We start from the raw sequence: 27160 nt of genomic DNA, 5'->3' as shown, positions 1-27160 counted from the left end.
TTGTGTTTGGATGCTAATATGCTTAAGGAGATGCAGAGCTGGTTTGACAGATCCACACTTGTGTTACAATGAAATTCCTGTGCAGTGAAAATTTTCAACCATGCAGAAATCTTTTGATGTTGCAAACTGTGTTCAGAATGGCAGCACTTCTTGGAGCCCTTAGCCATGAGCATGTAGATACTGACTTTAAACAGGGACAGGATGGCACTGGGTGAAGGTTTTATTCATGAAACACTCTGACACACAGACGTATTTGATACAACAAAGGTAGGGAAAAGTCCAAAAGGTGGAAGATTTGTTTTCTTCCCTCTTGTGTATAAGGGGTGCATAGTCAATGGATGTCACTGAGTGAAATCAGATTTATATCAACAAGATGAACTGGCTGAGCACAATATTGCAAGGGCCAGTCCTAATAGTCAATCTGAAAAGGTAGAATTGCAGTCATTTGATAATAACAGTTTCATCAAGTATGAACTATCAGTTCAGAATTTCATTATCAAGTACTGCTGGAAAATGTATATATTTATATTTGGTTATAAAGCGATCTGCAGCTACATGAGGAGAGCAGAATTACAGTGACATATACATGATGAAGCTTCAAGCGTTATTCCATTACTGGAAATCTCTAATGTCACATGACTCCAGATGACTGTGCTTTATCTTAAATCCTTTAAGATTCAGCTTAGAATTGAGCTTTTGGGGTGAAATTGGGGTGAATCCAAGCAAAACTTTCAAATTTTTCATTACTTCCACCTGAAGTTACCACTCCAAACAAGCCAAAGGCTTCTGAAAGTGAGCAGGTTTCAGATAATCCAGTGAAACAGTGTGTTTGCACTGAAACCTGAAACTTAAAGAGATGCACGTTTGATGACAAGTTCTGCAGAGATCCAGCTGTGGCATATAGGTAGGCTTCAAGTGTGTCTCTGAGCACACTAGGCTGCTAAATGTCAAACAAAAGAGCACAAGGACAGAGTATGGTGACAGCCTACATCAAGGAAAGAGCAGATATATATAAAAAAAAATCTTATTCTATTAATTGTTTTCATTTGTCATGAAGGATTTATCATGAAGCCTGTCTTGCTTGTCAAGAAAACAGCAATACAAAATGTGAGAGACCTGGAAAGAGAGGTAATATTGAAAGGTCCTCTTGAGCCTGAGCAGCCTTGAGAATCATGGGACACACAAACGATGTATGGTTGTAGAAAATGGAAGTTAAATGTTTCAGGGACAGTGATCTGGAGGAGCAGGAAAGACTGCTCAACAGTGCAGACCCAGATGTGTGACATGAGACTGTCACACTGTGTGATGGAGTGTGGGAGCAAGGCAGGACATTTTGTGAAAAGTCTGGAAGTGCTAAAGTATTCTTGCCAAAAGAAAAAAAAAGTCATTTACCATGGAAGGGCTCAAGGTGACAGCAAAGGGAAAACAATACAGTGAGTTGTTCAGGAATAAGAGGTTATTTCTATCATTAAGGGATATTAAAAAGTTTACTGACCGGATAGATGCTGGATGCTCTGTCTTTCCTAAAGACAAAGGTGCTGAAAAGATTACTTGGTGCTCATAGCTGTCTGTATTAGGAAAAAGTTAACAGAATGAAACTTGATGGAGGGCAGAAATATGAGAAGCAGTGTGGCAATCAGTGCGAATGATGCGAGAAATATGCAGAACTTGTAATAGACCCAGGTCACTGTTAAAACATTTACAAAATACAGGAAAACTGTGCATAGAGAGCAAGGAAAGAGATTCCTACGTCATGAAAGATGTTCTTTGGATTGTAACACAGTGCATCAAACTGGAAAAGGATTTTTCAATTAAGAGTCACAAACATGGCATTACTGACAATATCACGGTCAGTGTGAGGTGTATGTCAAAATGGAAAGGTTACAAAGAAAGCTGCAATGAACTGCTGTTTGGAAGAACTGTGCCTGAGCTGGCAGAGCATGCCCTGAGAAAGGGAAAAGTTTCAAAAATTAAGATGTAAGTCATCTAGTGTGGTGATGTAAGTCACATAACTATGCGTGACAGTACATGCTCCATCTGTCAATATACAATCATGTTGTCTGCATCAGACATTTCACATCCATGATAAGGCCACTGTATCTCTGTTCCTCTGGCTATATGGGTCTCCAGTGTGAATCAGGTAGAAAAAAAAGGCTGCAGGCTTGCTACAGGTTAAGGAAGGAGACAAAGCTTCACCCCTTAATCTTTAATTTTTGTAAAAACGAGGTATCACTGAGAGGCAGGTGCACAAACCCTCAGGGAAGGCCAAGGGGCACTAACCCTGCTTTCTCCATTTTTGTTCAGAGATTTTTCCTGTGCCTGCTTGTTGGGATAGAGCACAACATTAAACTGGCAGCCAAAACATCCTGTGATAGCCCTGATTGCTCTGGTCATATGATGAGAAATTACCGGATTGAACAGCAGAAGAGCAAGTACTATATCCAAAAGAAAAAGGCAGAGAAGTTCTGTTTTGTACATGGATCAATGAAAGCAAAACACAAATGCAAGAAAAACATCAAGCATGGACCAGCCCAGAAGAGCAGGGATTGTTAGGAGAAAGGACTGAGATTGCTCAGAACAATTTTCAATTTCAGGGAGAAAGATAGAATTTTGTGAGGATGTGACCAGCCTGTGGCTGTATCTTGTGAGAGACCATGGGATGGGACTGGGGTGGATGACACTTGACTGATGGAGGAGATGTAGGAGATGTTGAGACAGATATCAGCAGGTCAGCCAGGAGCGAGTGTGTAAGAGCCTATCTTCCTGAGACAATATATGTGCCCAGCCTATCCCTGGCAGTCACATCCAATACTGGAAATGACAGATACTGTCAACAGATATATGGATATCAGCTTGCTTGTGTGGCCCCTTGCAACTTGCTCAGAGTCATAAAAAAAAGGTGAAAAAATGAACTCTACACCATGTGAGTGCATACCCAGGACAAGGAAATTGAGATCAGATTCAGGGGTTGGAAATTATTCACTGAATTATTTCCTTATTAGTTCCAAAGCTGAACAATCTGTTGCTAGTATGGATTTATCTAAAAAAAGTGACATAACAGCAGATTAGTAAGGTTGACTGAAATTCCAGAAAGTGTCATACTTACCATGATTTTTCGAGCAACCTGAAGGCTTGTGGTATTTTGTCTTTTACAGGTTGCTATCTTTACAGGTTTTTAAGTAAGAAAGGAAATTTCAAATGGGTTCTAAAAAGTGGTATGGTTTGATATAGAACAGTAGTTTTTAATCTGTTGTCTATGAGACATTAGGAGGTAGGCTGCAAAGCATTATCAGTTTATTTTCTTTAAAACCCACGCAACATATTCCCACGTATTCAGACTGGGAAAATCACCTCAAATTTAGAAACATCCTATTGTATATCCTACAATATATCTCAAGAATGCATGTATTTTAAAAGAAAGCACTGTGCCTATAATAGCCCATTCAACTATTTTTGTAACAATTGCACCCAGTGTACTTAAAATTGCTTTGTTTTCATATGATCTGGCACAATGACAAAAACCAATGACACATGAGCACAATGGCAAGTGCTTGTCCCAAGAACCTCAAGTATTGTGTTATACACTTAAGGGGTGGGTGGGGAATCTGATTTGAGGGGGGAAGTTTTGCATGCTGACAGGACAGCGTGGGATTGAAAATCTGGTAAAACCTGGTTGCTGGCAAGGGAAGACTGGGAAGGTACAGAACACATTTCAAGTTTTAAGTACGAAATTGGTGGAAATTTTTGTTTGTTTATTTTGTATGTAATTTCTACTTTTAGTTAAAGGTTCATCTGAGATTTGTCTTGTCTGTTAAGCAAACACCACTTGTGACATTTCAACACCACAGTGTTGGGGTCTGTGCACCATGAAATACAGTGCTAATGACTTTAAAAGAGCCTGGCAGGACTCAATTGGCTCTCTGTGGTGAAATTCTCTGCATTTTTACGTGCTCTGCTTGGCACACTGGCCCACTGAGCAGTTGCATGATGTCAGATTTCCTGTGTAGGACTTTACTTTTCTAAAGGTTTATGTTGTTATGGTATGACACACAAGCTGCAGAAAAAGAATGCTTCTCATCCAAGGAGCTGAATTAAGGGTCCTTGAACTTGACTCTTGTGCAGCTGAATTATTTTTGGTTATATCTTTTTGCCTTGTGAACAGCAGAGTGGAAGTTAACAGGATGAAGTTAACATGCTTTCTGGTTCTCAGGGGAGCCAGGGTGTAAGACACATTTCACTACTGCTGGTAAAGCTTGCACAGATTTTTTCGTAAAAAGAATTGCAGAAGCAATAGCAACATGGCCATTACATATATAAGAAAAATTTGCATTGTTCAGAAAAAAACAGAAGGCTTCTATATGAAATAATTATATATTATTTATATAATATATAAAGGGACCAGTAGTAAATACTAAAAGATAAAGACTTGATCGTGTAAATGGGGTGTGTATGTGTGTGTGTTTGCGATTTCTGTGAAGATTGCTGGAAGAAAATTATTGTACATCCGTAAATTAGGATCTTTTAGGCCTATCTCATCTCAGATCAGTGAGCCATAAACCTGCTGAACCTTCTCTGCCTGCTCTGTGCATCCCTATGTGCCTCTGAGACAAAAAGGTCTGCCTCTTTTTGGCCAAAGCTTGGAGCTCCTTTTAATTTGCAGCACCAGACGTGGATCACTTCTCTGTCTAAGGGTAGGAGGAGCTACAAAGGGGAGTTGAGAGAGATTTGGGGAGTAGGAATCCACACTGGACACAAGAAGCATCTTGTTTAATGCTTTGTTGCAGAAAAAACTCTGTCACGAGAGATGGATGGGTGGAGTTGCAAGCCCTTCCTCTGCTGGAAACAGCATCTGGTTGTATCTCCAACACACCCTTCCTCCTGCCCTTTGTGCCCAGTAGTGGGGACATGAGAGGGCTGCCACTGCAGGAGAGAGCAGTCCTCTGTATGGTGGTTCTGCAGGGAGTTCTCCCTCAAAGGGGAGCCTGTGTTGTCTTTGCTAGGTGTTTTAGGGATTTCTTTGTGTAGACTTAGCAAACATGAGCGTGTGGTTTGGTTCCGCCAGGATGGGCAGAGTTGCTCAGGACTCTGTTAGGAAGATGAATAGTCTGCTAACAGCAGGCAGGGGGTCCTGCAGCTTTCCTTGGAGCCTCTAAGCCTGGCCTTGGTGGTGAGGAGACTGTGGCCAGCCAGATCAGGGGTAGACGAGGTGCTACACACTTGGCTGAGCTGCTCTTGAGTTGACAGTTGATACTGCTTCTGTTTAAACAAGCATACTTTAGAAATTGCAGTGCTGTTACCTGGCTTGTGCATCACCTAAAAGGCAAGCAGGCTTGACAGCAAATAGGACCAAGCAATAAATGGACGTGTGTGGCTTCATGTGATGACCAGTGACAGGACCAAAGGGAATGGCCTGAAGTGTCAGGGGATGTTTGGTTTAGATATTAGAAAAAGGTTCTTCGCCTTTTGTTGGTGTTTGGGCACTGGAACAGGCTCCCCATGGAAGCGGTCACAGCACCAAGCCTGACAGAGCTCAAGACGTGTTTGGACAATGCTCTTGGGCACATGGTGTGACACATGACATGGATGGTGCTGTGCCGGGATGGGAGTTGGACTTGGTGATTCTTGTGGGTCCCTTCCAACTCTGCATATTCTGTAATTCTGTAATTCATAGGTCAACAGGACAGGGAAAGGAGAGAAGGTGGAGGAGAAAAAAACACACAGCAACTCACAGCTTCATTTCAGACCTATTTCTCTGCTTCAGTGATACAGGTTCCTGCTTAAATCAGGACCCTCCCATTTTTCATTCTGAATGATTTACTGCAGTTCTGAAACAGAAACAATAAAGTAAGGTCTGTCTATGCCACCCAAATCATTATGACACACATCTGTGGCTAATAATTGCCAGTGGTGTTTGCCTTTTGCCCAACCAGGAATCTTTACTTGCCTCTGTAGGAAGTGGTGTGACTCACTTTTTTTCTTCAGATGGAAACATTCCAGTCCTTAGCATAAGGTGAGGAGAGTGATTCTTGATCCCTGGGCAGTTATTTCTAAGGATGCAGGAAGCAAAGAAATATACACCGTTCTGTGAAGGCACAGCTCCCCACACTCTACTCTCCCTTCTGAGAAGGATTAATTCTGGCTGTGATGATTATGCACAAGAAAAGGTTACTGAGATGATCAAGGAGCGAAGATCCTATCTTACATGAATAAATGAGAAAGGCTGTGGCTGTTCAGCCAGGTAATCAGGAATGGAGGAGGAGAGATAATTCCTGTCTGTAAATCCTGCATCTATGTATGCATAAGTTGAGAAGAAAAAAAAAAAGATGACACGTGTTGGCACAAAATCTAACACATTAATTTGGGATATATAGGAGTATGTCTAAATTTAAGCAAGAAGTTAGAAGGCTTTTAGCTGTTTCATGGATGTCTCAGCTGCTGGGCAGCTTTAGAATAAAAGCCTTTGCTTTTCTTTCCAGAGTTTACAACAAAGGCATTATTTGTCTTTCCCTGAGAAGTGAGAGCACATGTCCTAAAACATATGCAGCAAAGACATGCACTGGAGTAATTAGTGTTCTCCGACTTCTATATCTACAAGGTTTCATCTTAGATTGATGCAACAATTTATTAAATGAAGAAACTCGGTTTTAATCTAGTTTGTTTCCTTCTTGCCTTTTTTCCCCCCAGACTCTCCATTTCTATACAAGTGCTACAGGTCTCTCTTGAGCTTGTGGGGTGGAGAGTAATTTCTGCCCTTGCTAAATTGCTGGGGCATCAAACAAAGCACAGGGAAGACCACAGGGGCTTTTCTGCAGCATCCCTATCACAACTGCTCAGTCATATCACAGACAATGTGGTTTTATGGACTATAGAAATATCTTTTGTGAGCCTAGCATTTCTCCCTGTTTTTGCCTAGTTTAAATGAAGCCTTATAGGAGTATGGATGGGTGTGATGGATTTGCCTGTGAAACTGGTGACTGCTTGAAAGCCCAAGTAGTGTTTTCTGTTCTTATGCCCCTTTTCAGTCAGTGCTGAACAAACTGGTGTCTGAAGAAAGTGCTGTCCTGCTTTTTGGATGGGATGCAGAACATATGTAAAGACTGTGGCTGCTGAAGTGTTAGAGCTGTGCTGGGAGGGGAAGGGGCACTCAGTACTGCAGGCTGATATCAATAGCCTGGGGGTATTTAGTGGAGGAGGAAAATGCTGCTGGCATTAGGCTTTGTGGAGGCAAATCTTCCATTCAGTTTCTGGAATAGGAATACAGATAGGAGCCCAGATGAAGTCTCATGTGGGTAAAGGTGCATTTGCCCAGGAGTCAAAGCTCCTCTGAAAACTGTTTTACCCTGAAAGCCGCAATCATGACACAGATTTCAAAAGCATCAAGTGAAGCCTGAGCTGACCCACTGTACAGCCTACCTGCCCTGCCAGAGCAGTGCACCAGAGGCTTCCTGCCTGCTTCCAGCTGTCATCCACACACAGACCTCAGCAGTGTGGCAGACAGGGAGAAGACTCCTGGGCACAGAAATGCCTCTGGTGGACCTGTCCATTCTGCCTGTGATGTGACTCAGTGTCCTAATAAACTTGGTGAGCAGCTGGTTTTTGGTGAAGTCCTTCTCTCATAGGAACAATGCTTCTGTATCCATCTCCTTCAGAGAGATGACAACAGTGTCAGATAAATTTTGCTCAGGCTATCATTCCTCATTTTTCAACTGCTGAGAAGCAGAAAAGCTCAGCTATTTTTTTTTAAAGCTCAGTTAGGAAAAGGAGGGTTGAAAAGGGATTTTTTTTTTAACCAGGTCTAAAAGTATTCATAATGATCATGATAATGATGACCTGCTGACATCCCAGCTGTAAACAACAACTATAGTATTAGAAAAGTCAAATCTTACGAGGAGCAGCTGAGGGAGCTGAAGTTCTTTAGCCTGGAGGAAAGGAGGCTGGTGGGGAGCTCATCACTCTCTACAACTGCCTGAAAGGAGGGTGTCTCTGGGTAGGGAGCCAGTTTCTTCCCCCTGGTAATAAGTAATAACACAATGTAAATCCAGCCTCAAGCTGCACCAGGGGTGGTTTAGATTGGATATTAGGAAAAAATACTTCACTGGAAGTGTTATCAAGCATTGGAACAGGCTGCCAAGGGAAGTTGTGGAGTCACCATTCCTGGTGGTATTTAAAAGACATGTACTTGTGGCGCTTAGGGACATGGTTTAATGGTGAATTTGGCAGCATTAGCTTTGAACTTGATCTTAAGAGTCTTTTCCAACCTACATGATTCTATGATTCTCTGTTAACTGAGATTTAAAATTATCTAGGAGACATCTCTCACAAGGTTGTTAAAGCCTATGACAACTTTGTGGCAACAGACAAGTTCCATTTCTAGCAGTTCCTCTTTCTAAAATTTACTTTGTGTTTTTTGGGTTTACTGCCAGGGTGGTAATGGTTTAAGTACTCTACTTTCCCTATAGTCCTAACTCTGACCCCTCCCTCCCCACCTCAGCATCATGGCACTCTGTTGTATTGTGATGTTCCCTTATCCACTTCTGGGGTCACATTCTGTCACATGAATGGGCTGTTGTGCTACTGCCAAAAATAAATGCTGTGCTGGCTTTTCCTAAATATGTACAGACTCAGCTGGGTCTCCAGGACTTTTTATAGCCCTCCAGCACAGTCCTATCTTTGGTAGCATCAGCATTTCCATAGTAACTAACTGTGATGTCAAAGCAACTTGGTTTTTTTTGGTGAAAACAGGCAGGAAGCAATGAACTCTTCATAAGCAAACATCCAATTTTAATTCAAGTGTCTCTCATAGTGTCTGCCACCGCTGCTGTTTATGGTTCCAATCCTAATTATCTCACTGTTACCTTGCTGTCTCCCATCTGTCACACCCACCAGCTGCATGTTCTTTGGTTAGGTCCTGCAGTGTGCCCTTCCTTACAGGAATGTGTGAATATTGTTCAGGAGAAAGGTGTGCTCCATTCAAAGCTAGAAGCACTAGCAGGAATGGGAGAGATATAGCAGTAGCATTTATATACACAAGCTTGCCTGTTTTTTTCCTAAACCAAAACTAACATAACTGGTCAACACCAGCCTTCTCCAACCTTTTCCAGTGGTGGACATATTTCCAGTGAAATGGGTAGGTTGTAGTGATGTGACCTGAGCCTTCTGACTATACTTTCCAGGACCTCTTACAGTCAGGTTCGTCAGTGGGAAGAATTGATGTGTTATGCTGACAGCTTATAAGGGAAAAAAGGGAACAAATTAGCTTCTGAGTCCAAAAGGCTGCTTTCTAACCCTATCTTAAATGAACCCTCAAGACCACAGATTCTGTCTCAGCCTTGTCCACTTGCAGTACTGCCACTTTGCATGTCCTCTACCCAGAGCACAGCAGGGAACAGTAGGGGATTTAACTTTTAATAGGATCTCTGTGTCTTTATCTGCAGTACTGCATATTCCTTGGACCAAAGATTCACGTGATGGAGACTGTATTGTGGTATTAAGGATTAAGCCTGTAAGAATTTTGATTTGTAGGGCAGACTTCCCCCACTGCTGAGGGTGGGAGAAACAACACATTGTGACTTAATGCTGCAAAGAATAGAATTTATCTACTCAGAACTTTCCTGGATGTCATCTGTTTTGTGGGACTGGTTGTGTTTTTACAGTTTAAGTGAAGATATAAGAGCGACTTTTTCTATCCACAGGAGTGAATGACATTTACCCAATACTACTTTGGGCAAGGAAGAGTCAATGTACTCCTCCCTACCCAACCTGAATCAACAAATAAATGACTTTACCTCCTCTTTAATTACAGGTAAGTCACTGGCTCATTGGCAGCAGAAAATGCACTGTGGTTTCTCCTGTTTTTAATTCTCAAACATTATTAAACAAATACATACATATAAAAAAAAGAGCTGAGGGAGAAAAATGAACAACTGACTTCCTGGGTTGCAGAGGAGACAAGTTCACACAAAACCTCATCTGCCTTTACTCCATGGGAAGACATAGGCAGGGCTCTTACTCATCTATAAATTGCCTTGCAGACTTACTTCTCCCCCATCTCATAGGCACTGGTTGGTACTGCATCCTCTGGGATCATGTTGTGACCATGTGAGCACTGGACCTGGGGCTCCTTGGCCCAGGTGAGGCACAGTGCAGCTCTGCACAGAAAAGTGACATCTTGTCACTCAGTGTCCCTAGGGCAGAAGTATCTCCTACCTTCTGTACCCATCACAGGGTGACAAGACTATCTGCAGCTCCCATCTCATCCCTATCTGCTGTGCAGCTGAGCTGTTTGCTGTGCCGAGCTGGCTGCTGACTCCAGCAGCGGGCAAGACACTGCTGCACACAGCCAGGGGATGTGCACAGTCCCACCTCACACCCCCAGCCTCCACTCATTCACCTTGGTGCAGCCATTGATCCCAAAACCTAATGATGGCCACAAACCTGGCAGGTATTCAATTAATCATTTAAAAATAAATGTATATAAACTCAGTATCTTGATAGTTCCTCCCATAATATAGCCATCACTCTTTGCAAAATGCTACAGTTACAGTTGCTCATTACAGACATACTGCATTTTATTTCAGTTTTGTCACCATTTCTCAAAACTTCTATCTGTGGCAAAGTTTTTCAACCGGTATGATGACAATAATAATTATTTTATGAAAAATCAAGCAAGTCAAAACAACAAATACATACTGATACATGTTTTATGACAAAAAAAATCTGGCAGAATATAGATAATACATTGTGGCTTTAAAAGTTGTGCTGATGGGGTCTTGTCTTGAGACCCTTCTACCCATCCATTTCCATGTCAACAGAGCTGAATAAGCATTTATGCTGAATAAGTGTTTCTCAAAATAACACCCAAATGCATTCATCAGAGCACATGTCTTTTGCTTTTCTTTTTTTTTTTTTTTTCTTCTTGTCTGTAATGCTTCCTAGAATCTGAACTGCAAATGTCAATCAGCTCAGATAACCAGTGTCTCCTCAGGGAAGAGAGCCAGGGAGCTCCTCAGTGGGATCTAGAAAAGGAAACACCTGTTGGCACTCAAGCAGAATTTATTAAATTCCAGCCAGATCCCACCCACTGTGCTGATCTTCTTCACCTGCACTTCCAACAAGATGAGGTAAATCAATGCCCAAGAAACCTTTATTTCTTCCTCTCTCTAAGTTTGGCATTTCAATGCTAGTAAGAATATTATTAGGAAATTGGAGGTTTTTTCTATCATCACAGTGTGATTTCATGTACTCATCAGTACTCTCAGGTTTATGAACTTTGTGCAGAACCTGGTCTTTAGCAGCCTCTCCATGTTTTTTCAGTTAAAAACTTCAAATTTAATATTGACAGTCTTAAGCAATGAGGAAGAGTTAAAAGCTACAGAAAGAACCCAGACCTAAACAAAATCATCTGCTCCTGATTTTTGAATTGCATTGTGATTTTTTGAAACTGCTGTGCATATCATTTTCTGCATGGAGTTTTCTTAGCAACAGTGTTAAAAATTGGCCCAGTCTAGACCCTAACATTAACTCATGTGTCGGTTCATATTCGGTGCTATATGAACCCCCCCTACAAAAAAGGGGGAAAATAATCTGATTATTGGTTAAACCAGGATAAAAGAATGTTTCAGTTTAAAATGCCTAAACTATAATTCTTCCTCTACAAGAATCGGCTGAATCTGACCAATGCTACCTAGGGAACAACCTCCTGTTTTTATCATGGTATGAGTATAATATGGGATTGTAGCATGACCTGCATCTGGCCAATGAGTAGCTGGTTGTTTTGTGACAGGCCACAAGTAATCCTGACTCCATATATTTGTAGAGTTACTGGAATTTAGTAAATTTACTCAGCAGAATTGTATTCACTTATTTGGTTAGCAAAAGTGCTTACAGTCAGGATTTGATGGCTGTACTAGGTAAAGACTCCAAGTTTCAGTCCTGAATGTTTGGAAACCTGGAGAGAAAAAGGGGAAAAACATAAATTTGAAAGATTATCATACCTCTGAGACCTTTTCCATGTCAAAAGGAAGGCTGTGATTACTTCTACTGGCAGAAGAAAGGCAAGTTGCAAAGGTGATATAGGTAAAAGAAGAGGGCTTGTGGTGCCCTGGAGGCTATTACAAGGGAGGTATCTATGGCTGCTGTGCTTGTTATAGAAAGCTGACTGAGAGGTGGAGGGAGTTAGAACAAATGTCTCCAACATCTTCACGCATATGCTGCTCAGTGTTAGTGGTATCACCCCTTTTCTCAGCTTGTGCCTGAATGTCTGTACAACACAACACCCAGACACCACTTTTCTATCCTTTCTCTTGGAAATGCTCAGTGCTGCACATTCAGCTGTTCCACAGAAGCAATGAGAAGCAATGTAACAAGCACACCTCCCTCTGCATACTCTACACCTGGAGGGAAACCGAGCCAGACTCTGTGCAGGATGTGTCTGACACCTGGCTCCTGTGTGGATCCTGTGTCCACATTTCCCCTCCGTGGGCTCGCTAACACAAGTTGTGTGGGTATACAGGCGTAGTCATGCTTCTGTGTCTTGCCTGAGCTGTGGGAAACAAAGACACTGAGCTTTGCTCTTTGCCATTCAATTTGTTCTTCCTGAGGTGGCAGGGACTTTCTCAGACCCTGCTGAGGTGATGCACAGGGAAACAAACAGGGCACATGGAGGAGCTCCACATGTAAGGTGAAGGTGGAAGGTGTGCCTCTCCTCTCGTTCCCAATCCATGAGGGTCCTGTCTTGATAGCATTGCCTTTCTGGGGGAGGTGAGGCCCTTTACGAAGCCTCTTCTGAAAAATTGCTCTGCCCATCTGTGAGGGAACAGCTTCTGCCTTGCAGTGAGGAACAAGGTACCTCAGCCACAGAGAGCTGATGTGTGACACCAGTGTGTTTATATGCTGCTCATGAAGCAAAGAATGTTTATCTGCTTTTGGAGCTGCTTTGTTACATTTAGATTTTTAGTTAAGTTTCCCTAAAATAAGAGGCAGCAGGGGAGGACATACTGTCCTCTGCCTACAACCCTTTTCCAGACACCAGGATGTCCCAAGGGGCTGACACACCCAGGAGAACAGGTTCTTCCAGCAAGCCAGAAGAAAAGCATCTTCCTAGTGATTCCAAACGGTTAGAAGTCAGAAATTGGTCCTGATCTCCCTGCAAGCTCTTTGTGCATGTGCTGTGGGGAGGACTTTCCCTGCTGCCTTCCAGCTTTATAATCCCCTGGACCTGTTAATAAAAAGAAGCCACAAGAGAGGCAGCTGTTGCAGTGAAACACAGCAAAAAACTTCCCCAAAAGACAATATTTATCCAAGGCAATAAGGAGGAGCTTCCTTATTTTGCAGAGCTATCAGTTTTGCACCTCTCTATCTTTTACATTTATTTCCAGGCTGCACAAGCCAGTGTGACCTGTCATTGTTTGCTTAGAGGGATTGTTTTGCCTTCCAGCAAAAATACCAGTTATTTCTAATTATCTTTTACTGCTAAAGCGATAACTTTGCTTGAGGGAAGCCTGATATTGAAGGCTGAGAGACTCTCCCATCTCTCTGAGGAGCTTCCTCCGCACACCTGTATGGATACACCATCCTCCTCCTTCCCTGGCTTCCTTTTCTCTGACCCAAAGTTCCCAAAGAGCTCTATGGATGTCATCCATAGAGAGGAAGTTACCCTACAGATGGGATGTCCTTATAAACCCCCTCCAGACCAGTCTTAGCCCATGTTGTCCTGCTAAGGTGACCATGGTCTTGCCCTTGCCTGTGCCTGATTAGCACCGTGGTTGACAGGTTTTGGAGTTTTTTCCACCAACACTGAAATAATCCAGTAGTCATGTGCTGGAGAATGACAGCAGAATGGCAGTGATGGCAAGACTGATCATGCTAGGTTGGATACACATGCAAGCTGACAGCCCAGCCACAGGATCAGGGCAGGAAGACATGATGGCTGTGGATTTGAGCACTTTGAGGGATGTGAAAGGCATGAAAGGAAACGGTTACTGATTAGCGACCAGCTAGAAGCTCTGAGTGAGGCCTCCAACTTCATCTTACCTTTCTTCATTATGGAAGTGCCTGCAGAATCAACCTTTTTTTGTGGGTTCAGAGGTCTCCCCTCAGCAACAGATCCTTGGCCAACAGCTACTCCATGAAGGCTGGGACAAGCCTGAATTTCTTCTCTTATTTATGCCAGGGCTCCCTTAGGATAAAGAAAGCTTCATTTTCTTACCCTCTAAAGGCATTTCTGTGTATGGGGGAACAAGGGAGGAATCTGCCAGTCTGCATCTACAAGGCTGGGAAAGAAAGGCACAAAACCTTTTCTTGTGGTCCACTGATTGGGAAGGAAAAACACAGGGAAATCTCTTCCATGCTCACTCATGGCTTCTAAGCAAGACATTTTGTTCCTCAGGGCACAAGGGAGGTTGGGTATATTCTCCTCAGAGCCCAACCCCACATCAAGCACAAGGAAAGTATTTTCCAGTAGTGTCTCCCTCTTCACAGTTGAATTCAAGGGCAGATCCTGAGCTTTTCTTCAGCCACTGAGGATGTGGCAAGGCTGCCTGCCTAGTAAGACACAAGGTCTCAGGCTGGTTGTCCCTTTTCCAAGACCTATGGAGCTGCTGACATCCCTGCATTTCAGATTTTGGACTGAACAGCTCCAATCCACAGATTGTCAAATGCTCTTAATCAGCAGTTGTTGAATCTTTCCTTTTTACTTTCCAGGAAGGGGGAAGCGACTGATTTATTCACTTTGCCAGGGTGGCAAAGGACAGAAACAAACTATAAAAAGGAACAGCATATTCCAAAATTATTCAAATCCTGATGTTTACTATGTGCAATCTGCCCTTCCAGGATTTCAGCTCTCTCATGAGTGGCATCTTAATTTGCATCCAATTATGAATAAAGTGTGCACCATTTAACTTTCTAAGGGAATTCTTGCAAACTGACATGTGAGATGCTTCTCGTAGCTTAGTGATAACTGGTTGCAGAAAGCTACGGCAACTCTGTGTGTGTGGTTGTATCATTGCTTTTCAAAGAGCTCAGACTGCTCATCTTTGTCACATGTTCCATGCTGCAAACAGATTTTTATTTTGTTGGAGAGTGAAAAAAAGACGAAAGAGTGAGAAGTCCATTTTTTTTAAAGGAATGTCATGCAAACCCTCCTCACTGTGGTGCTGAATCCTGAGTGAAGTTTTATTGCTAACATTTCCTTTTACTATGATGGCGATTAGAGGTATCAACAATTTTACTGTGCACGGTGAAAACATTATAAATTGCCTCTCCCAGCCTCTCAAATTACCAATAATCTTACAGTCTGATGTCAGAAAATCTGAAACCATCAAGTGGCTAGGAATTTATCACCCCAGAGAGAAAGAGATCACTGATCACCTCCCCCACATGCTCAAGCCTTTCACTCAGTCCCCTATGCAGTGTCTTCTTTTTCCTTTAAGAAAACAGAGCAAACCAAAGGTCTATGCCGTGACCCAGGATTCTATAGGTCCTGAGACTCCAGGGACTGTTGGTAGGGAGCTGAGCCTGGTCTGTGGAAGTCTTGCAGCAAGCAGCATTTTGCAGCCAAGCAGCCTTCATTTTGGGGTGGGTTCATCTGTCCAGAGCTGTGTATTATTGCCAGTCCAGCCTTTTAAAATACTTTATTAAACAAATTCCAAAGGAATGATGCCAAGACACCACAATCAGCACTGCTAAGATTTTTTGAAAATCAATCCACTGCCACTGTTTGAAGGATATTTTCTATTTCTGCTATTCTTTTTGCTGAGAGGTGGTGACAGCCATGGAGAGATGCATTTGTAAACATTCATAATTCTCTCCTGGCTTTGGCCAAGACAATATCCTTTCCTTATCTCAGAGAGCAGTAGAATTAATGGTGATGTCAGTCAATGGACTCTTGATTTTGTTGATTCCTCTCCAGCTCAGTCACCAGCCTCCAAGGAGGATATGGGGTTCAAACTGTCATGTGGCCAATAGTTTGTACAAAATTTTCATGTGTCATGCTGATACGACTGAGTTTTGCAAACAGCCAATTTCCCAGTCCTCCAGTAAAAAACCCCACAAAAATCCCTACCTTAGATAATCCATGTTTTAGCCTCTGGGGAACTGGTAGGCCCAAATTCTGGAGCAAATGCTAATTAAACAGCTGTATTTGAGCCACACAGGACTGGTAACAAAAGGCAACAGCTGTGCGAAAATTTTTCCCCCTTCAGTGCTGAAGTTGGTGAGCTGAGCAAAACTTATGGTATGCCCCATTCCCTCCCTTGTGCAGGTGGTATGCACAGTGCAGAGTGCCATGTGGACCTTGGGTTATGACTTTGTTGGAGCACAACAAGCAAGGGGGACTGAAGCTGCCCTTCTGACAAGTAAGAAAAGGTGCGTCATCCTCAAACAACTGTATCCCCCTCCTGAGAGGTCAGCTCCCCATGGAAAAAGGGGATGTACTCTTTTGGGTGATGGGGAAGGCTTAAATCAATTGAAAAAAGCCTGAAATCTTGTCCTTTTTATTCTTGGGAATGAGGAATTAAGTATTTTTTCCTCAGCTTGGTCTTTTTTCATTACAAATAAAGCCAAGTACCACCAGGCTTTTCCTCTGAAGTGATGCAGAAATGGGTGAGTTGATACCATTGTAACATGACAGATGCCAAGAGAATTCATTTGAAGGGGACTGATGAGAAAAAAAGACACAACCATATTTTCTTTTGTCAACACTTAATCAATTCATATTTTCAATGAAGAGCTGGGAGAATGGACTCTGAAAAGAGGTCACAAGCCATCCAGAAGCATGGGGGATCTCCCACCACTCTTGCTGTGCCTGTGGCTCCATGTGCCTTGGTTACTTGGTCATTTTATGTGGGTGCTGCAGCTGGAACATCTCACAGAGGTCTGAGGCTGTCAGCCTCAAGGATGCCCTAGTGAAACCAGAGCAATCAGTTCCAACACCCCTTGGCATTGCCAGCAGCCTATTTGAGTGCAGCAGGTACTTTTAGCAAGATTAGAGGCTCTGAGGTCAGTCTAAAACCATGCAGGGACCTTCTAACCAAACAGCATCAGTAGATGCAGCTGATACCTCAAAACAAAACAGCAGTTTTTAGCTTCTGGAAAACACCATCCCTACAGGAGAAAGGGCAATTCCATCCTCCTGCCTGGCTGAATAAACCAAGTAAAGCAATCCAGCCCTTTTGAAGTGTCCCTTACCAATACAGAAGCAGTGTGGGGTCCAGTGCCTAATCTTTCTGCCATAGTGTCTCATTTCTGGTTGACAGACAAGTTTTGGTGTAGTTTCAGCTGCAGGGCTCTCCTCCCCCTCAAGGGCCTGTTGCCCTCACAAACTACCCTGGTTTTTCTCTTGTGTCCTGTGCTTTATGGTGTGAGTTTGACACTCATTGGTTGTTTTAGCCTTCTGCCTACTCCTACAATGTATATGAGGACAGGATTGAAGGGCCAAGGATGAATGTAAATGGGGCTCCTGGGCCCATGGGCAAAGGTTGTTTGTGGGGGTTGGTTGGATCAATTAAGATCTATAGCTGTCATTCTACAGCTGCTTGAAAGGAGGTTGTAAGGAGCTCGTGTTCAGTCTCTTCTCCCTGGTAGCCAGAAACAGGATGAGAGGAAATGGCCTGAAGTTGTTCAGGGGAGGTTTAAATTAGGTATTAGGAAAAATTTCTTTACTGAAAGGATGGTCAGGTGTTGAAAGAGGTGCCCAGGGTGACTTGGAATCATTATTCCTGGAAGTATTCAAAAGGCAACTGGGGATATGGTTTAGTGGAGAACATGGCAGGTCCTGGGTGAATGGTTGGACTTTACAGTCTTAGATGTCTTCTCCAACATTGATAATTCTGTGTCTGTGCTCCAAATGAGCAGTTGTAAAAGTTGTGAGTCTTGGGTACAGTGAGAGACTCCTGGCAGTGGGCAATTGCAGATCCATTAAGAAGAGTCCAAGAACAGATCAAGCCCAGAGTGTGAGGGTTTTCACAGCCTCCACCAATGTATGGTTTCTGTATTTTATGGTGCCTTTGTCTGCCCTGAATCTGTCCATCCTTTCTTGTCCAGAATCCAACACATTCTGCTGTGGGCAGTACTGCAGTGTCACTACACACCATGGGAAAAGCTCCTGTTCCCCCTGAACATTATGAATCTGTTGTCTCTTGCCTTTGTTTCAGTTCTCTGAGCTTTTTTTTATGAAAGGAGGCAGAAGTTGGTTATCTTTTCTAATTTCTTCCATGCCATCTGAACTACTGATTTCATGATTTCAATGGGCACAGAATGGCTGAAGGCTGCAAACTCTGTGTGCTCTGACATGTCAGTAGATTGGTAGCAGACTGTCTTCTCTCTGCCTTTGAATGACTTGATTTTAGTAACTTGATGGCATAGAGGGAAGGGGATGCAGGTACCCAGGCAGATGCTTCTCTCTATTATTGCAACTACTAGACTCTTTCAGACAAAAGAGAGCTAACAGCACTGTGAAACCACGGCCTTTCTTGCCTTATCCCAGCCTGGCTGGTGCCAGGCCAGCTAGGCAGATAAAGTCCCACTGCATCTCATTGCTTGCTATGACCTGATGCTGAAAAATGCATTTTCTAGTCCATATTCTTGTGTGCCACCCATCTCCTGAGCCAGGGAAATTCAGTTTGAGAGACAGGGAATGACATTCAGCTGTGTTCTTATCTCCTCCACAAAAAAGAGTATTTCTTTATGTTTGCTTTTTTAAAAAAGTCAGGGCCTCAGGAAAACAATCCGTCCTGTCTCTTAAAATACTGGGATATGCAAACACTAGGGCCTTGGCCTCAGTGTTAAAGGTCACTGGAATAAGCTGCACCTCTCTGCTCTCTCTCCAATTGCTTATTTCAATTCTACCCTTCAACTCTGAATGTGCCCCCGGATATTATTCCTTCAGACAGCCAGTCCCCAGCAGCTTAGAGGATACTCCTGCTTGCACAAGAGCAGCTGGATCTCTGCATGCCTGCAAGGCTAAACCCCACTGATTATTTCATGGGAAAAAGATGGGAGGGAAAGACCCGGATAGCCAGAACAGAATAGCTTAACTCCTATGCTGCTGGATCTCCTATCCCACTGTTGTGCTGGTGATCTGGCAGAGTGTGTGCAGGTTGGGACACACCCAGGTGCTGCCTGGATGCCCTCACTTTTCAAAGAATAGTTGGTGGAAGGAAAACAGGTGAGGTGGTACCAAGCAGCAGGGAGAGAAATGCAGCTTGAAAATAACACAGCACCTGCAGGTTTTGAGGGGAGAGAGCAGAGAGGATCTGTGAGATGCTGCTGCATTACTTGACAAGGGGAAAAACACCTGGGCTGGGTATGCTTTCTGAAATGTTCATGTTGTAGTCACATTGGGCTTTTTCTCACCTGGAATAATTTTCTACTTTCAGAGGAAGCAACATTGTTGCTCTTAAAGGGTCAGGCTGGTATTGAGAGTAACCCAAAGAAGCAGTTCTTTGAGGGGGGGGCCTGGGTGCCCTGCAGATGGTGAGGACAACCAGTAGCCTGCAGTGGGTGAGAAGTGGTCAGGTGGTGATACAGTTCCTTAGAAGAGAAGCCCCTCTGTTCTCTCCCTCAAAGCCTCCTGCAGTAGCTGGAACCTTCAGTCCTCTCCAGAGCTCTGCCTGATCCAGAGGCCTTTGTGAGGCCTTCTGCCTTGCTTTGGTGAGCAGGAAAATCCCTCGGGGAGAATTTGCTCTTTTACTCCTTTAGCTTGGCTGTCTGCTGGGCTTTGTTCCATCCTCAGCCCCAGCCACCATGCAGCTCCAAGCTGATCCCCATTCCTTCTTTCCCCACCCCCCCACCCCTTGCAGCGCTACCCTCCAGCTGTGCCTTTGCCAGAGTGCGAGTGCAGGCTCCCGAAAACGGCCCTGACGCTTTGCAAGGAGACTCTGGGATTATTTGCAGTGTCCTCCCTGTCCAGATCACTCTAGTTCTTGCTCCCCAATGCTCGTGTTTGCGACTGTTCACCACCTCTTGAGTGCAGCCAGTGTGTGATGCGGCATGTGAGCTCTTTGGTGTACCCCAAGAAGGGAAAAGCAGTCCTACACCCTATTTGCAAATGAGCGCTCTCCACCCCCCCGCGCTTCACTCCCTCGCCAGTGACAGCCCTACTGCTCCTCCCATACACGGGGGGAAGAGTGTCTCGCTGGGCACAGACACGTCCCTGCAGGACAGGGGAGGATGAACTGCAGATCCCTCGGCAGTGTTCCCTCCTCCTCCCTGGCAGCAAGCACCATCAGCCTGGCGGAACTTTGAGCCAAGCTGTCACAATGTGAGTGGGAAGTGGCAACACAAAGGGACTCGCAGCTCGTATGGATACGCCCACCATCCTTCCTCCTCGCTCCCTTCATGCCCAGGCTGTGCCTTGCTTCCTGCAGCCATGGGCAGGAGGAGGGTGGAGGGAGAGGGATGCAGAGGGGACAGTGCCCCGCAGGGTGTGTTGTGTGACCCCCCACACCCAAGAGCCTCAGAGCTGCAGCTGCTCCGTGCTGCATCGACCACGAGCATGTTTTATAGGGTGGCTCTGGGTTGAAGCCAGCTCGGTATTGGGGTGTGCGTGAGGAGAAATGTGTCCTTGGGATAACACCCCACAAAGGATGTTACAACGCCACATGCCCCTCCCAGAAGAGAAGTTTCAGCATATCTCGCTCAGATCTCTCTGCCGTCCACTTCATCCCGAGTTCGCCGCACTTGGTGGAAAGCAGTTCAGTCAGCTTTGGATTGCATCTGTGTCAGCAGGGAACAGCAAAGCCTGCCAGCTGAGGTGGGAGATGCCAGCAAACCAGTGGCGCCCTCTCGTGCCTTATCCTTCCTTTTGGTTTGCAGCCAAGTCCTTGCAGTCTTTACAGGGTTTTGTGGGAAAAAGTACCCCCTGGGAAAGCAAAACTTAGTGCATCCTCCTGGAGACCTTTTCTTTCACAACCGTTTGCAAGCCACCACTCTTACGTAGGGTTTGGCATCTTTCCCCCTTTTGCCTCTCATTTATATCTAACAGTCTTTACAATCGTGCAGACTCATTTATTTCCTTTTTGTGTTCCTGACAAGAGATTTCCTGGTTCCTAGCTTGGATTGAGGTCTGAGCAGATCCTGTGCTCACCTATTCTGCCCCAGCGGTCCTGATGGTGGCAGCTGAGCTCTTCCTACCTGCAACACACCCTGGGCTTTGTAGCTGCCTGGTATGTGGAGCTGTACAAATCCACACTGGTGTGCAGTGGAAAGGGAGAGGTCTGATTCCTTTGGTAGAGGGCTTGCAATTCCAGCAGTGGGGTCCTGCAGCAATTTGAATCAATCTCATACTGACACAAATGGACCCCTGCCCTGCAAACTCAGGTGTAAGAAATGAATTTGTAACGGGATTTTTAACCTATATAAGCACCATTTGAGATAGTATTAATTATTTCATAGCAAGTGATCAGATTTAAAGGGGAGAGAGGACATTTTGTCATTGACTGTAATAATTATAAAATGAGAATATGATGCAGGTTTGGAGGCCAAGGTTGTTTTATTTCCATTGTATTCCATTGTATTGTATTCTCATGTGTGAATACACAACACTCTGCAGTGAAAAAAACATGCACATTACTCTGCATATGATTCCCCCTTGAGGTACCTCTCTGTTTAGGTAGAGTTTTCCAGCAGTCAGTTGTCCTTTATAACCTGAGCTGCAACCCAAGATGCCCAGAAAGTTGTCTGTTATTGTGGCTATTGCCATTAATGAAAACTTCCAGCTCAAGAAGGGGTGACAATAGCTATAACATGGTACTAAAGGCAGTGGTTCCAGTAGCAAATGATGAAGCTTAAGAAAACTCTGCAGGCTTGAGGTCATGGGAAATACAGGAATCTCTGACCTTGTATAGTCTGCACACTTTTTTTTTTTTTCTGCTAGCTGATGCTAAATCTACATCTGCTTTGAATAGCAGAGAGGGAAGAGGTTGACTGGCAAAGGGTGAAGTCAGAATGTCCACTGATCTGTGTCCTTGCTCTGAAGTTTGACAGTGCTGTTGGAGACCTTCAAGCCAGTCTGTTTTCCTTTGGCAGCTACTGCAGTCCAGCCCTGAGGGAAGACCTTGCTAGCTGATTTGGGATGTGGTTTTATTGCGTTGATGCTGACTCAGATGGTTTACAAGGGTAAATTCTGAACCTCATCTACCTGCTACTGTTTCCTTAGATGTCTGGGGAGTCAGAGCATGGGAGCAGACTGTCATCCCCAAATAAAAAGAAATATTTGAAAAGTTCACTTGGAAACAGAAGTGTTCATTGGCTAGGGGTGAAATCTGGGACTCTCTTACACTTGAATAACCCCATATGGAATGGTATTGGCAGGAGCCAGCACCCTCTAGGGCATACAGACATGCTGCATTACACATCTGAAATACATGGCCGTGCATGAAGACTGCCAGAGTCAGGAAGAAACAACTGCAAAAGAAGCACCAGATTTTGATGTAATATGTACTGCCTTCCATTGGATCAGAAACAAAACCTGTGGGGAAGAGGGAGAGCTGTCCATTCAGCCTAGCTTTCCATGGTAAAATGGAGGACAGACTGCCAGCCTTCAGCAAGGGATTAGAACCCCTCAGCAAAATGACACCCCACAACCTACACTCCAGGAACACCCACCTGGGACACATGCTGCAAAGACAGAGTAAAATTTGTAAATCCCTATTGGATTTGGGGCTTTCAGCCCTGCTCTGTCACTGTGAGCCCAGGAATTGCCAAGGAGTGCAAATATTTTCTAATATAAGTTGTGGATAACCAAGAGGGGGTTAATTACATATCAATTCACTCTGCTTGACCATTGAAAGTTGTTGGATACAGATACAGTGATAAAAGGCTGAGCTCAGCTGTCACTCGGTGGTGAAGCAGGGCTGGTGCCCTTTGGCAGTGGTAGTGGAACAAATAGGTTGGGAGGAGGTGTTCTACCTGCTCAGTGAGAATTTGGCTGGAGATTCAAGAAGTGGCTTTAAGGTTCAGACACCTCAAGGGAGAGTAAAGTGGGGGGATAGAGACAGTGACCATAAGCATAATATGCACTAGTTCAACATTAAACATCTTGAAATACTATGGGTTTGTTTTTTCCTAAAAACACATCACTCTGCTGGTTACTGTAGGCTACAAGGTATGCCTGTTCTTAGGCTTTTTCTCTGATCCTAAGAATTATAAATCTGTCTTATTGCTAGACAATAGCAATAAGAAAGCTGGGTGAAAGCTCAGGTATCTAAATCACTATTATGAAACTGGAAATATACCATCTGAAAATCCTATTTCATGACTGCAAAATAGCCAGAGTTGACAATGCTACAGATAACTCAGGTCCAAAGCATCTGAGTTAATTTCCAATGGTTCCTCCCCTGTATTTCCTCCTCCTGAAGGCTCCTGACTGCTCTGATGTGGGTTATCTTGATTAATAATGCAGAGATGTGTGAGAAGGCAAAAGCAACATCAATCCCTAGAGGCAGTTCAATAAAGCAACAAATGGTTTTCTCCTGAGGTGTGTATTTATCCTGACGGTGCTGTGATGAGACAGATAAAAAGCTAGGTAGGAAGGCTGGTTCTAGTGACTCCTGGAGCAACAGGCATCTTTTATGGCTCCCTTCTGCCTCATGACAGATTATAGGCTTGGCATCTCCTCTTCCTCAGCAGAAGTACTGATGAGATCCTGGCTCCTTACAGTCTCAGCTCCTCAGAACTCAGCAACAGAGAACATAAGAATTCTGTCCCATGGGCCCCAGCCACTCTGGAGAGTATGACTTTAAACTTCACTTCAGGGGGGAGCCAGAGCAGCAAATATGTAGTCAAGTATTAAAAAGAAGTGATTGGAATGGGAACCTCTTCTGTGTCAGTTCTATGGCTGCTTTGCCAGAGTGGCACAATGTGCATGGAGTAGCAGACATAGTCTAAATGCTCTTGCTATGGTAATTTATAGAAGATGCATGATATCCTATTGGATGAAATGATCCCTGATTAGCTCACTCCCCTGTTTTCTATTCACATTGCTCAGATGTGTTTCAGTGCTGGTAGAGGTAGCAGTGCAGTAATACAGGTTCTCAGTGTGGATAAAATGGCATTGCTCTGTTCCCTTCAGAAAATCAGCCCATGTTCTCACGCACAGGTCTAGACTAGGATTCTCCTATTCCCTCCTGTCCTGAACAAACCCTTGAACCACCACCAATATAACTCTGCTCTATCTTCCTGCATCTTACTGGCAGGAGCTGGTCCAACTAGCCACCACTCAACACCCTCTGACATGCTTGTACAGACAGTGTTGCTGCTCTTGGTTTCTCAGAACCATGCTGGGAGCCCACTATTCCAAGGCCTTTTTGACTCTGGGCTCTACCACCAGCTTTAAGACTGCAGCACCTCCTGGGCTGGGAATACACGGGCTGTGAATGTGTTTGTCAGTACTGGCTGTGCGGCCTGCAGCAATGCATGCAGGCAAAATGGAACCACGTGAGAAGCAACATTAGCAGAATGTGCAGAGGGCCAGACTCTGATGGCATACATGCACCTTCACACCCAGTGCATGCAGTGACAACCAGCTCAAATGAAACTTAACATGAACCAAGAGGAAAAAGCAGCTTGACAACTCAAACTCTTGGCAAAATGAAATCAATGTGAAAGCACATCTGCAAAAAATATGGCAAATTAACAACCTTATTCATTAACAAATTCTCTTGTGATGAGTAATGTCTCCTGGCACCTAGCAAGCAGTCAACCTCAAGCTAGCAGAAGTCAGGAAGGATGTTGAATAATCCTGTTTTTTGCATCAGGTCATCCTCCTCATTCTGGAGGCATGTGTCTTCCCTGGCTCTTTTAGAGGCTCTAGCTCTTTCAAAGGGAAGGCTGCAAGCTGTGGTTGCAATCCATGAATATGATCCCTGAAATGTAGTTATTTCTTTCAAGGGTGCTGGCCATCTTTTGCAGGAACTCCAGTTTTCACTTTCCCTTCTGCTCTCTAACCTATTGAACCACATATAAAATATTACTGTAGGTAAGTTAGAAACTACTAAAAGTGGTTTGTGATCTGCTAAAAACTTGGGAAGTTTTTTCTGGCCTTCTGGGTAACTGTGTGAACTGCCCAAAGTATTGCCTAACTTGCTTGGACTGCTGAAGGTTTGATGTGGCTTTAGGATGTAAGGAAAACTAGTGGCTGTGTGCAGCCATTAACAAATGGAGGGCCACAGACCTCACTCACTGAGCTCAGGGGCCAGCAATGGCAGATTTTTTCACTGTGTTATGTTGTTGCTCAATGAGTTGTGCAACCACGCAAGAGTTTAGAAGGACTGCACTCATTACCTTGTTATTTCAAATAACATGCTGCCAGCCTCAGATAAAGGGGAATGCAATGTCAGGGGTTTGTTTGCATTGTTTTCTATGCCAACAACTGTGAACATTTTCCCTGGAGTGAAGAAACTTCCTCTAGCTGGGTTCTTTCTGACGACCAAACGAGCAGAGGAGTGGCATGTGGCCATTTTGCTTAATGCTGATAAACAAAAAAAGGCCTGTAAGTATATTTGTTTGATCAAGGGCTTTTCTTTTCTAATGTGATTCTATGCTTTTGCAGTATCAGGGCTGGTGAGTCCTCTCTTTCTCACTTTTGATGAGACCAAGGAGGTGCCTAACACAGAGATATGACTCATGATTTTACATCTGATTGCCAGTTGCCAGCCCTGAATAATTCCCAGGTTCCCTTTCCTGCGTTCCTCCTATAAACAGCTCTCCAGGGTAGATCTTTGAGACAAGCTCCCAAGCCACCTGCTCTCTTCTCACCTGCTGTTCTTTTTCTCTTGGCATGAAATGTCTGGCTTAGGTTTCTGTCCTGAAGCATCTAACAGCTGCTGAACTGGGTTATTATCTACAGAGAAAGGAGCTAGGGAAACGCAGAGACCAGCAACTTAGCTCTAATTTTTTCCTCTCCAAGAGAGGAACATTCATGAGACTAAAAGGCAAGAAAATAAGCTTTGTTCGAATTGTCAACTTTGTCTCCCCTTCCCTTAAGAGTGATCAATCAACGTGGCTTCTTCCAAACCAAAACTAATTCTTAGTACCCAACAAAACAGAGTTTTCCCCCTGCACCAACAGAGTTCCTGTTAACTCACCCTAAAATTGTATTAGCTGGTTTTGCTAAGTCTTTTGCAAGGCACCATATATCTGTGTTCAGCTTGTGTTTCATCACATTCACCATGTCCCTATCCAAGATGCAGCCTATACTTTTCTGTCCTCTACACCACCTCTTTTCAGCTTAGGATGAAACCCTTACTTCTTGGAGTTTGTCCTTCCACATTACTATACTAAAAAGTACTCAGACTGAATGTGCCTCTGGCCAAGTAATCCAGCCCATGCTATATGACTGATGGTGGAAGATATTTCTCTGGAGCCTGCAAGGAGTTGTGCAGAGTTAAACCACCTGGAAGTATTGTACTGCCCTTAGGCACAGCTGTCAGATGGTACAGTGTGATTGTTGCTATTATTTGTATCCTTTTCTCTCTATCCTCTTTCTTCTTACAAGAACACCAGATTTAGTCTGAGTACCACTATGCACCCATTGCAATGAGACCTGGTGGAATTTGGTGTAAGACTGTTTCTCAGGGAACCATTCAAGAGCTCCTGCTTAAACTCTCTTTCCCTCCCCTTCCATAATAGAACACCCTTACTTCTCTTTGTAGTGGATTCCATCTCTCATCTAGCAAATACCCTTTGAGCCAAATCTGGACCAAAGGAGTTTACACACTTCTGATTTGGGACATAGAGATTACAAAAGGGGTCAGCCCAGAGCAACAAGCAGGAAAGTTTAGCTGTTGACAAGATCAGTGGTCTCCAAAGCAGGGTGTGTGCACACCATGGGATGCACACAACTATTCAAAACTTTTTTACTGATAGTGGTATGCAAGATCAAAAATGTTTGGAGACCATGGATCTACATTTACCACAACACAACTCCCCTTCCATGCTATTCTGTTTTAGCTCTACGTTTATGTCCAAGGAGCCAACAGGATTAGCCATTGCAAGGGCAGTTTAAACTTGGTTATGAACAGAAAGACATCAGAGACAGGACAGCCACATGAAAAAGAGATGACCAAGGCAAGATCTCTGATGACTGAGTTTTTGCAAATACACAAGACATAGGCAATTATTTGTGGACAAGCAGCTCTCCAAGGCCTGGCATGAGTCAATGTTT

At 44.0% G+C, this 27160-nt stretch overlaps 1 protein-coding gene across 4 annotated transcripts in view; it reads left to right on the top strand.

Moving 5' to 3' along the window:
• C6H11orf24 (chromosome 6 C11orf24 homolog) overlaps positions 1-27160 on the top strand; it is an 85064-nt gene that overhangs the window by 29094 nt on the left and 28810 nt on the right. For 3 of the 4 annotated variants that reach the window (XM_053946688.1, XM_053946686.1, XM_053946684.1), the window contains 3 exons: positions 9693-9802; positions 10936-11120; positions 16259-16362. The gene's annotated coding sequence lies outside the window, so the exon portion shown is untranslated. The remainder of the gene's footprint in view (positions 1-9692; positions 9803-10935; positions 11121-16258; positions 16363-27160) is intronic. The other variant, XM_053946689.1, reaches the window with a different exon arrangement.

The sequence above is a fragment of the Vidua chalybeata genome, chromosome 6 (genome assembly GCF_026979565.1).
Source record: "Vidua chalybeata isolate OUT-0048 chromosome 6, bVidCha1 merged haplotype, whole genome shotgun sequence".
Taxonomy (NCBI): Eukaryota; Metazoa; Chordata; class Aves; order Passeriformes; family Viduidae; genus Vidua; species Vidua chalybeata.
The sequence above is the reverse complement of the archived record's forward strand: the minus strand, read 5'-3'. Positions and strand labels throughout refer to the sequence as shown.